The sequence below is a fragment of the Typopeltis vanoorti genome, chromosome 5 (assembly GCF_054136105.1).
Source record: "Typopeltis vanoorti isolate ZY-2024b chromosome 5, IOZ_Tvanoo_1.0, whole genome shotgun sequence".
Lineage (NCBI taxonomy): Eukaryota > Metazoa > Arthropoda > Arachnida > Uropygi > Thelyphonidae > Typopeltis > Typopeltis vanoorti.
In genome coordinates this window covers 13,494,673-13,508,018 of record NC_143553.1, presented here as the reverse complement: position 1 = coordinate 13,508,018, position 13,346 = coordinate 13,494,673, and the positions used below count along the sequence as shown (strand labels likewise).

Genomic DNA, 13,346 nt, shown 5'->3' with positions numbered 1-13,346 from the left:
CAGTGGTTTTGAGGCAGTATGGTGTGAGATAGAGGTGAATGGAATGAAATACTTGTTGGGATGTTGTTATAGACCAAGTAATGTGGATGGTGGTGATAGTGAAATGTATAATCAAATTAGCCAAGCAAATAAGAAGAGGGTGATCATTATGGGTGATTTTAATTATGGCAATATAGACTGGAATGATCAGATAGCAACTGGAAGTAAAGAGAATGAGTTTCTTGAGCTTTTGAGGGATAACTACCTCTGACAGTATGTAACAGAGGGCATGAGAGGATTGAGGGGCTTTGATTTGGTCATCTCATCAGAGGATGTAATTATAAATATGAGTCAAATCACCCACCAATTACTGAGAGTGACCATGAGGTGATTACCTGGGTGGTTGCCAGCAGTGCGAGGACCCCTGTGAGAAAAGGGTATATGTGGAACTACAAGGGGTGGGGGATGATTATGAAGAGTTCAGGAGACAGCTTGCGGGTGTAGCATGGAATGAGCAGTTAACTGGAAAAGAGATCAATGCAGCTTGGGGGATTTTCAAAAACTATCTAGCAGATGCAATGTTAAATGTATTCCAAGTGTGAGAAGGTTAAATACGGTAGGTGTGAGATGGATGAATAAATAGATTAAGCATGTGATACAGAGAAAAAGGGCATTGTGGAGGCAGCATAAGAGAAGTGGAAATAACCAATTTCATGAGGTATGCAAAGACCAGGCAAGGAGGGTGACTTGGTTGGTGAGAGTAGCTAAAGAGAGGTATGAACAGCAGTGAGCTAATGAAGCTAAAAAGAATCCTAGGGAGTTCTTTTGATATGTAGCCAGCAAAAGAAAGAATCATTATGTAAGGATGACACTGATTGGAGAAAATGGTATAAAGACAACTGTTGCAGTATGTGTGGTGGAGATACTAAATGAGCAGTTCATAAAGATCTTTCAATCTTGTGAATGTGACTTCATGGAGAGATTGAGAGCAGTTGTTGATGGGGAAGAGAGACTGACTGTAGGTGAGCAAGAGGTGTTTGGGGAGTTGAGTAAACTAGATGTAAATAAGGCTGTGTGACTTGATAATATATCACTGCGTATTCTGAAGGAAAGGGCCAGAGAGTTGACACCTGCCTTGACATATTTTTTGAATACGAGTCTTGCACTTGGTCAAGTTCCTAAGGAGTGGAAGGAGGGCAAGATTGTGCCACTTCATAAAGGAGGTGATCGAACTCAAGCATCAAGCTATAGGCCTATCTGTGTGTCAGGTGTTGTGGTTAAGTTGTTGGAGAAGCTTGTGAGAACTAGGATCCAGAGTTGGGTAAACAACAATGGTATAATCTTTGATGGACAGCATGGATTTGCTAAAGAGAGGTCATGTTTTAGTTATCTACTTACTTATTACAATAAAGTGACTGCTTCCTTGGACAGAGGAGAAGGATACACAGTAATATACTTGGATTTCGAAAAAGCTTTTGATAGAGTACGTCATGATAAGTTGACAGTCAAACTAGAGCAGATGGGGTTGGATATTAGATTAGTGCATTGGATTGGAGACTGGCTATCTGATAGGTATCAACAAGTTATGTATGGGGGTGCAATATCCAGGAAAAGGAAAGTCACTAGTGGAGTACCTCAGGGGTCTGTTTTAAGGCCATTACTATTTAACTTGTATATTAATTATACATAAAAATATAACGGAAAAACTCACGTAGAAAAATTATTTAATGGTATAATTTTCGCCCGTGTGTCACAGGCATCTTCAGTACAATTAGGCACAAAATTTTGTGCCTAATTGTACTGAAGATGCCTGTGACACACGGGCGAAAATTATACCATTAAATAATTTTTCTACGTGAGTTTTTCCGTTATATTTTTATGTATAGTTATGTCTACTCACGGTTTACCTCTTTTAAAACTTATTGTATATTAATGATATTGGCGAAGATTTGGATGGAGATATTCAGTTGTTTGCAGATGATGCAAAGTTGGGACGAACCATAAAGAGTAGTGAAGATGTTGTGGCCTTGCAAGAAGACTTGAATAAATTCAGTGATTGGGCACGGAAATGGGGATGTGAGTTCAATTTTGCAAAATGTAAGGTTTTAAAATTTGGAAAACACAGATGGGATGCAGAATTTATGCTTGGTGAAAATATATTGTTGGAGGTGGAGGAAATAAGAGATCTGGGGGTGATAGTGGATAAGGATCTAAAATTTAGGGGACACATTGCCAAAATTGTGAAGACATTCTTCTAGACGTCAGTGTAGAAGTAGGGAGATTCTTGTTCCGCTGCGCCCAGATTTGGTCACCAGGTTTTCAGAAGGATGAAGAGATGTTGGAAAGGGTCCAAAGGAGACTGACTACGGTAGTTTCTGACCTCTGTGATGCCGAGTATGAGGAAAGATTGAGAAGATGTAATTTGCAGAGTCTGGTGGACAGGAGGAAGAGGAGAGATATGATAAAGACCTACAAGTTGGTAAGGGGTTGTTATAAGATCAATGGTGGAGAAGTTCTGCAGAAAATAGTAGGAGATCAGAGGAGAACTAGAGGTCATCCCTGGAGACTGTATAAAGAGGGTGTGAGTAGGGGAGTGAGAAGCAGGTTTTTTTCGGTCAGAGTTGTGAATGATCGGAATGCCTTGCCTGAGAGTGTGGTGTCTGCAAGGAGTTTGAGTATGTTTAAGGCTCGGTATGATGAGATAGATGTGTGTGTGTGTGATAAAAGGACATCCCAGATGAGGCTTTGACTCCATGAGGTCTTGGGAAATAATAATAATAATGATAAATTCCTCCGGAGAGTGGGGTAGAGAGAGTGAAGGCTTAGAAATTCATGAAGAGAATTTATTTCAAATGCTAAGTACTCTAGAAGTCACTACACCATGGCACTAGATATGATTTTGACACGTTTTAAGTGAATATGCTATGGAACTGAGCCCTACAACCTTGTTGTTCAATAATGCCGATCTATTTTAGTGTCTCCAATTAGTGTAAAGTGGTGCACACTTTTGTGCAATGGTGCACGACTTTGTGCACCTCTTGAAATTAAGGTGTCAAACTGTAGACCATTTGCATTCCTTCTGTACTGTTAGCATTTTGGAGAGATCAGTATGTGATCATATATAAAATTAGGCAGAGGATACTATTATCTATGAGGATCAACGTGGATTTATTAAAAGATGCTCTTGTTTCAGTAATCTGGTTGCTGTTTAATAAAGTGACAAGAATGATACTGCCATATTTGTGGATTTTGCAAAGGCATTGGACAGAATGCTCACATAATAAGTTGATACTGAAGTTTCAAAATATGGATTTACATATCAAGTTAATGAATTGGATTACTATCAGGGGAAAGTATCAAGGAAAATGAAAGTCACAAGTGTAGTTTAATAGAGCTCAGTACTAGGACTTCACTATTTAAACTTTATGTGAATGATGTTGTCACTGGTTTGCAGGAAGATATTCAGTTATTTGCAGTTGATGCAAAGCTTTGGTGAGTCATTATTCGTAGTACTTATGTTGTAACCCCTTCAGTGGAATCTGAATGTTAAAAATTTCCCTTGTAGTTTTTTAATATTAATAACTAGATATCAACACTAGACCACAATCTAGTGTTGATTTCTTCTCCCATGGAGCAATGCTTACACAGATACTCTTACCTACATGTATCTGAGCATTATTGGAATCTTCTTGTATATGTCACTCACCTGTAGACAAATGCCATGGTAACATTTTGGGCAAATCTGATGTAGGTGCTTCTGAAATCTCTAAGGCAACCAATTAGATTTAGCATTTAAAGAGCTATTAAGTTTGCATCACAATGATCACCTTGTGACCTATAAATTAGGTAGTCTGCTTTCTGTCTATATACACATAATGAGTGATAGATCCATCTTTATCCTCAAATTTTGCAACTAATGTGTATTTTACAAAGTTATTTTACCTATGCTCTCTCTTTCTTCAGTATATATAAATGATTTTCTCAGTTGATTGCAAATCTAATGCATAGTTTTGCTGATGACAATATGCTGCTTTCCTCTTTTTCATTTGACAATCCTTGCACTACACAAATCAACAAAACCACCTAAATATCAACATCCAAACTCTAAATTCTGATATTTTGTACAATTTGCAATTTTTTAATGCAGTTCTGAGAGTCTTTTAATTTCAATGCTAGTAAAAAGCAGTTCTGTTTCATTTCTTGCAAAAAAAAAATTAAAGATTGTCTTTTATTCTAATTCTTGAATACCTAAATCTCAAGACAGAACGACATTTCTCTTCTTGGGATAACTCTAACCTTGAATCTTTCTTGGCATAAAAATATTAGAAAAAAAAAACCTTCTCATCATCCAAACAGTTACGTTTTATTTCTCTCTATCTCTCTTGCTCAAGGAGTTGTTTTTTCAAATAGCTATTCATTTACACAAATTGCAAATGCATCCAACCACTGAATGCTGTTCTTACATTGCAAATGATAACCTCAAGAGTTCCCCTTGAAATACTTTACTTGCTGTACAATAGAAGAATGAATGAGAATATCAGTTTGATGCAACTAAATCAGGGTCTGGAAATTTGGGAACCACCAGTGAGAGACTGCATACTCTGTAAGTAGAACTATACTGGAGGAGGCAGGAGTAAGGGATACTGGGATAATTGCCATTAGAAATTTGAAGTTTAGGGGACATACTGTGAAGATGTTAAAGATGCCGCAGAGGACACTGAACATCAGAGATAAGAGTGGCGATGGTTTGGTTCCATTGTAATACATCCTGATCAGATCATTTATGGATTATTGTGCTTGGATCTGGTCACAAGAATTTGAAGGGGGGGATGAAATTACAATGTAAAAGGTAACAAGGCAGATAAAAGAATGATACTAAACTACACAATGTTAATTATGAAGATAGAGTGAGAGCATGCAAACTGCAGAGTTTGGTGGGTAGAAGATGAAGCAGCACTACAATTGAGGCATTTAAATTGATATGAACACACAGCCTTTTGGCTGTGTGTTCATATCCTGCCAAAATGGTGTGGGTCACCATGGGAGAAGTAGTCCCAACCCTCCTGCAATGGGAGAGGCCTTCACCCAGCAGTGGGGAAGTTACATGCTGTTTACATTCATTCAAGGTACTGGATTGACACTGAGGAGATTTTTCAGATAGTTGAAGAAGGGGAAGAAACAGGAACAAGGAACGAATCTCTGGAGGTTGCAAAAAAGTTAGTGAGTAATAGAGAGAGAAGTCTCTTTTTTTCATTGATGGTGGTTAGACTGTGGATTGAATGCATGAGGGTATGAGAATGCAGATGGTGAATAAGTTTAAATATTGGTATGACGGACTTTGTGTTGTCAGAGACAGGCCTCCCACTGTGAGCCTTTTGACTGCTTGGAGATCCAGAATAATAATAACCAACCTTCAGTTGATCAGCTATATCTGATAGCTTTGCTGCTGTTGCTGATAAACACTTAAGTTCAGTGCACCACTCCTTACCATTTCAAGGTGGAGATCATCGAAGAATTAATTTAGAACTACAGGTCAAATTATAGGTTACCATGATTCGAATATAAGTAATTCTGGGACTCTATGCTCTTTGGCCAGTAAAAATTAGCAGCTGTAATTTATTAGGCACTAATTTGCATAAACTCATTTTAAGTTTAATATATATGTATATATATTAAATATTATGGCAGACTAACATTGGTGGATGGTGGATAGTCATGACAGTAGACTAACAGCTGCAAAAGATGTAGTGGAATTATTGAATGAGCACTTTATCTGTGTATATCATACTGGTATAAATTATTCGGTACAATATATAGAAGAGACGCAAGTATTAGGAGAATTGGAAGTGAAAGAAACGGAGGTGTATCAGATGTTGGTTGGGTTAGATGTGAATAAAGCTGTAGGAATGGATGGCATACCACCATGTATACTTAAAGAATGTGCACCACAGTTGGTTATGCCCTTGACCTGGTTATTTAATGAAAGTCTTACAGTGGGTAGGGTTCCTAAGGAGCGGAAAGAGAGCAAAATAGTACCACTCCACAAGCATGATTCTAAGTAGGAAGTCTCCAGCTATAGGCCAGTCTGTATAACTGCAGTTGTGGTCAAGGTGTTGCAGAGATTGAAAAGGAATAGAATTCAGAATTGGGATGATGGACATGACATTCTTTATGAAGGTCAGCATGGATTTGTAAAGGGTAGGTCCTGTTTCAGTAATTACATTATAATTTATGATAAGGTGACAAGTGCGTTAGATAAGAGAGAATCATATACAGTGATATTCTTAGACTTTGCAAAAGTGTTTGATAGATTACCACATTATAAGTTGGTGTACAAGCTGCAAGATGGGAATAGACAGTATATTGGTTAGATGGGTCAGAGATTAGCTCTCTGAACGATACCAGCAGGTTGCGTATAATGGAGCAGTTCTCAAAAAAGAAGGGTAACCAGTGGTGTGTCCCAAGGTTCTTTTCTTGGGCCCTTACTGTTTAACTTGTTTGTAAATGATATATCCTGTGGACTGACTGGGGATCTTCAGTTATTTGCTGGTGATGCAAAGTTGGGAAGAATTATAACTAGCACTGCTGATGCTGAATCCCTTCAGGAAGATTTAAATAGACGTTTGTACAAAAGAGTGGGGTTGTAGTTTTAATATCAATAAGTGCAAGGTGTTGCATTTTGGAGTGCAGAAATATAAAGCTGTGTACTATATTGATGGTGCCGTACTGCAGGAAGTGGATGAGATTAGAAATTTAGGAGTGATGGTTGACAGTAGACTGAAGTTTAGAGAGCATATTGCTAGGGTTGCAAAGGTTGCACATTGTAGTGCTGCAATGATAAGAAGTACTCTAACATGCAAGGATAAGGAAGTGGTTGCGGCACTGTATAAGGCACTGGTCAGACCACACTTGAACTGTTGTGCTCAGATCTAGTCACCTGGTTTTCAATGTGATTTGGAGACATTGGTGAGGGTCCAAAGACGAGTGACTAAGACAATATCAGGAGTTTGGAATACTGGCTATGGAGAGAGGTTGAAGAGATGTGGGTTGCAGAGTTTGGTCAATAGGAGGAAGAGAGGTAATATGTCTGATAGAGTGGCTTAAGTGCTTTAAGTGATAAGTAATAAGTGGTTAAGTAATTATAATAATATATTAATTTCTTAACAAAACTGGTCACAAACCCGCATGAAATCCAGATGTGGTCTGATCAAAGCTTTATACAGTGGGACCACTCACCCTTATATCTCTAGTGGTCAGTGTCCATCTCATTATTTGCAACAGTTCGCTGAGATTATTATTATTATTAACACCAGACTTCCATGGAATCAAAAGACTCATCATGGGAGGTAGACTCTATTACACACAGAGTCCATCATACTGTTTGTGTAGCTCATTCCATGTATCCACATTCACAATGTCAAACAATCCATTCTACTCACTAACCCTTCTTCACACAAAAAATCTGCTCATTATGCCCTACTCAAAAACTTCCAAAATAACTTCAAAACTTCCTTATACAGCTTCCAGAGATGTTCCCATGTCCTACCCCCCCCCCTTCTTGAATTCTATGAAAAATTTCTTCTATATTAACACACCCCTTAACCAACTTAAAGATCACAGTCATATTATTATCATTATTATTAAGATTCATGCCTCCACAGGGTCACAAGACTCATCATGGTAGGCCCACCCTAGAAAAAGTGAAGTCGATCATACCACTCCTTAAACCCATTCACTGTTCATGCTCTCACCACTCTATCAGGCAATGCATTCCATGGTTTAACCACCTGCCATACAAAGAAACCACTCCTTACCCTCTTGCTCATAACTTCCAGGGATGGTCCTTTCTTTGTCCTCACTCCTCCCTGTTCCACCAAATGAAAGAATTTCCCAGTTAACCCTGAAACTATCTCTCAACAGTTTAAAAGTCTTAATCATATCAACTCTCCTTCTTCTGTCTACCAAACTCTGCAGTTCACATTCATTCAACCTATCCTCATAACTAACATTGTAAAGTCCGGATATCATCTTTGTTATTTGCCTCTGTACTCTTTCCATGATTAATTTTTCCCCTTCAAATCCTGTGGACCAAATTTGAGCACAAATATTTGTCGTCTGTCCAGGTGTGGTCTTATCAGAGCTTTAAACAATGGAAACTACAGGTGAAATTATAGGTTACCATGATTCAAATATAAGTAATTCTGGGACTCTATGCTCTTCAGCAATAAAAATTAGCAGGTGTAATTTATTAGGCACGAATTTGCATAGACTCAGTTTAAGTTTAATGTATGTATGTATATATATATATATATATATATATATTTTTTTTTTTTTTTTTTTAATTTCTTAACAAAACTGGCCACAAAGCAGCATGAAACCCAGATGTGGTCTGATCAATGCTTTATACAGTGGGACCACCCACCCACCCTTATATTTATGGTGGTTAATGTCCTTCTCAATATTTGCAGCAATTCTTCAAATCCTACAGAGCAAATTTGAGCACAATAGTCTCCAGATGTGGTCTGATCAGGGCTTTAAACAATGGAATGACAACTCTTTTATCTCTGCAGGTAATCAATTCTATGGGTTACCTTCACCACCTTTGCAATATGTTTACTGAATTTCAGGTTTGTATCAATCAGAACCGCACATCTCTTACCTCCCCCACTTTCTCCAAAACAGAGCAGCCGCCCATCGATGTATCCCAAACTTCAAGGCTTTACATTTAGCAAAATTAAAGTGAAACTCCCATTCATTTGCCCATTTATCCAGTTTATTCAAATCCTCTTGCAGGGCTACCACATCTGCGCTATTACTAATAACAATTCCAAGCTTCACATCATCTGCAAATAACTAAATATCTACATGCAATCCACTGACAATGTCATTGATATAAAGGTTAAACAATACAGATCCCAGTACTGTGCTCTGTAGGACTGCACTTGTAACATTCTGCTTCTTTCATACGCAACCTTCTGCTATCTATCAGATAGCCAATCCTTAATCCAGCTTACTAACCTGACATCTAAACCCATGAGCTGCAACTTAAATATCAGCTTATCATGTGGTAACCTGTCAAGTGCCTGTTTTGTAAAATCCAAAAAAAAAAAAAAAAAAAGGTAGACTATGCCTTTCCTGCATCAACTGCTCTTATTACTTTATTATAAAAGGCAATCATATTACTAAAGCAAGAACACAAGCTCTTGATACGAATTCTCTCCTTTACATAGTACCTAAGTAGTTGTCTCTCAAGAACTCAAGAAATTCATTTTCCTTATTCCCATATCTTCTCTTTTAATTCCAGTCCACACTGCTATAATTAAAATTATCCATAATAATCACCCTTCTCTTGTTCACTAAACCCAAATTGCTTATACATTTCTTCATCACCACCCTCCACATTCTCTTCCACATCCAACTAGATGTTGTGATATGCCATCGATTCCTACTGCATTATTGACTTCTAGCTTACTTAAGTCCTCATATACCTCTTGCTCGCTTGACCAGTAAATCTCTCGTTTCATTCTCTATAACTGAGCTTCTGATTTCACACTGAGGATGAAACACCCTGATGAACTGCTAAGTGAATACCTTGATTAATCCCCTCCAGCAGTTACCAATCCCACTTTCAGCCATTAACATCAACTTGTCATAATCATTTTTCTCTCTGCTTGGCACATATAAAAAAAAAAACTTCCCTAGAGTTTTTATTGTCCTGATTTGAAATTTCTTCTCATACTAACTGAGTCACTCTCCTGGTCTGCTCTTTATACTCTTTGTGCAACTGATTATTACCATTATTTATCTTGTGCTACCTTGAAATTGTCTTCTTCTTCTTCTAGAGTTCATGCTTGCCTTCATTCATCTTTTTATGCCTACTTTTTTCAGCCTTTTGACTGTGGAATATATACACACATATTGATGCTGTTAAGTATCTCTTTGTCAGTTACCAAGTAACATTTATTTCTTTTCTACTACACTCCTCATTCCATGTTGTAGCTTGGAATGAGGAGTGGAGCAGAAAATAATCACCTTCCTTGTAATTTCACATATATCCTTTATTATTATTATTAAGTGATACCTCCAATTATTCCAAAGACTCATTGAGGGAGGGCACCTAATCTACAACTCTCTGTCTCCAAAACTTAATCCAACTACAGCAAACTGCCACTACCATCATCATCTACACCAACACCATCTATTGCCCACCACTAGTATTTTTTGTCTGTAAATTGTATGTGTTCTTAAGGCCGATTTGTCTGTATGCGGGATGAAAAACTTGAGTTTCTGGGAGGAAAAACCCTGCCACCTACATATGAGATTGGCTAACTCACCTTCAGTTGAAAACCACGATATATATATAAAGATTCCTCTTGTCAAGATGAGAATTGAACTTAGGCCTTTTCCAATCAAAGGGCACAACATAACATTGTTCTTCCAATTGCAATACAGAGGTGCTTTCCTTATGGAAGTCTTCATCTCACTAGCCACAACCCAGGTGATTACTTCATGATTTCTGTCACCAGCTGGAGGGAAGTGGGAAACCCCCACTCACAATCACATCCTCTGATGAAGTGATTAGATCTGAAACTCTTGATCCTCGCATTACATATAGTGCCTAAGTTTGTTGTCTCACAATATCTCAAAAAATTAATTTTCATTATTCCCAAATGCTATTTCTTAATTTTAATCTATATTGCCATAATTAAAAGCACTGTTCATTTCATTTCTTTTCTTTTCTTCTTGTCCTCCTCTTGTTCACTTACCCAAGTTGTTTATACATTTCGTCATCACTCCTACCTTATAGCAACACCCAACTAAATATCTATTCCTGTCAACCTCCATGTCACATTATACATCTTGAAAACCATTTTACAATGTTTACTTCCTTCATGTCTATCTTATGTGGACACAAGTCCCTGCTTTCATCAGCAGCACTTCTCCTCACTTCTTGTCCTTTCTATCCTCACAAAAAACACTGTACCCTTTCATTTCTATTCCCATCAAAATATTAACCTCATTCAATCGTGTTTCACTTATTCCAACAATTTTTGTGTGAATAAACTCAGTCAGTGAAACAACATAGACTGAGGATAGATTGAGGGCATGCAGAGTGTAGAGTTTGGTAGATAGAAGAAGGAGACATGATATGATTGAGACATTTAAATTGCTGAGAGGTAGTTATAAGGTTGACAGTGGGGAGTTCTTTCATATGGTAGATCAAGGGGAAAGAGAAAGTACAAGGTACCATCCCTAGAAATAACAAATGGAAGTGGTGAACAAGAGGGTCAGGAATGGTTTCCTTGCATTATGATGGTTAAACTGTTGAATGCATTGCTTGATAGAGTTGTGAGAGCATGAACAGTGAATGAGTTTAAGGAATGGTATGATAGACTTTCTGTTGTTTAAGATTAACCTCCTATGTTGAGCCTTCTGACTCGGCTGAGGTCCTGAATAATAATAATAATAAATCTCTTCATCTTTTCGTGTTATTTTTACTTCATCTTCATACAGTTTGGTAAAGTATTCTTCCATCATTTTTGTTTAAGTAAGGGTGTATTTTTATACTCACATAATTCAGTATTTTGCCCTTGTTTTATTTTGCTGATTTTGTTGTTATTATTATGATCTCCATGTAGTCATAAGACTCTTTATGGGAGGTTTCAACACAAAGTCTATCATACCATTCTGTTTTAAACTGGTTCACACTTTGCACTTTTACCACCATCTCAGCAAGCATTCCATCTTCCTACTACTTTCCATGCAAAAAATGTTCTTGTTCTAAACATTCAGATATTGCCCTCATCTGTCTTACATATAAAATTTGAAATAAATGTTTTTTTATGAACAACTGAACTCAGTTCTGTTAATAATATTAATAATAATAAACTAGTCTGAATCCATTGCTATACCCCTTTATATTTCACATTAAATCTATAAAATAGTTTTTGTTGAAATAGCATTATTTACATTTATTTCTGTTCTGATTGTGGTAAGTCTGAACATTTATCTAGTCTCTTGGACTCACTTGCTAAATAAATGTATTTAAGTAACAAGTTAGAACTCAATTTTTCAAGTATGTAAAAATCTCAAAAATTACATTCAGCATTTTGGTGACATATGCAATGTGGTCATGTTTCACATATCACAGAACTGATATGTCATGATCTGACTATTTCAAATTAATTTTTAAAAAAAAATTATGATTAAGCTCAAAAGTTTATCATCTGAAAAAAATTAGTATTAGCATCAAATATGAAATAAGACTTGTTTATCAAGAGATCCATTTTTTTGAAGTTCACTAATCAGAAAAGAATGATCTAGGTAAATGATATTCTATAGTACTTAGCTCCTCCTTCAGGACATAACCATGAAAAAAAAAAAAACAGTTTGATAATCTCCAAGGAATATTAATTTTATATTACTTTATTCATAATTGGAAAAATGAAATATATGCATTTTCCCCATGATGAATACCAGAAAATACACTCTAAATAATATGTGGTTGAAAAATATCAGAATGTTATTTACGTTAGCTTTTAGCTTGGAAAGCATTAATGGCAACTTGCAAGACACTATTAAATGTATACATAATCAAAGTAAAATTTTTTAAAAAACTATTCAAAATTTACATTAATGTAATCATTCTAAACTTACCACAGTCTCCTTGAAGTCAGGTCAGTAGCAGAGAGCATATCATCATCATCACAAATTGTACCATAAACATAAAATCATGTGTGATCATGTTTGTTTATACAGTTGTAAATCTGTGTGCACACCGAAGCCCATGTTTTAAAGCATCTGAAAAAAAAAAAAATGTGTGTGTGTGTGTGTGTGTGTGTGTGTGTGTGTGTCTGTTTTATAAAAAATACATTTTGTAATTCATCCCAATTGTAAGCTATATCACATAATCATTTCTCACTCTGTTGCAAATTTTAGCAACATTGTAAGTTGTATGCTGAAAGATATATATACTTTTTAAAATAACTTTTATTGTGAGTTATTGCTTCTGTTAACTGAATTCCTAAGCTTATAGGGGAAAAAAAAAATTTGTATTCTGCAGACACATTTCTTTGATTACTAAAGACTTTCTTTTTTGTTAGGTGTGTGTGTGTGTGTGTGTGTGTGTGTGTGTGTGTGTGTGTGTGTGTGTGTGTGTGTGTGTGTGTGTGTGTGTGTGTGTGTGCGTGCACATTTGCATCTACATATATGAGTGCATGTATGCATGCTCCACTATACCAACCAGATGCTCTAAAATACAGTTATGGGATATATAGTATTTATGTTATTTAAATAGTATATAAAACTGATTTGATAAAGAATTATGTAAAATTGCACTTTAGATTAAATCATTTTCATTTTTCAAC

General features: G+C 36.5%; 1 protein-coding gene across 1 annotated transcript in view; it reads left to right on the top strand.

Annotated features, from left to right (window-relative positions):
- The window catches only part of LOC150106232 (voltage-dependent calcium channel subunit alpha-2/delta-3-like), a 2,133,114-nt gene that overhangs the window by 2,074,708 nt on the left and 45,060 nt on the right, over positions 1 to 13,346 (top strand). The gene's annotated exons all lie outside the window — the stretch shown is intronic.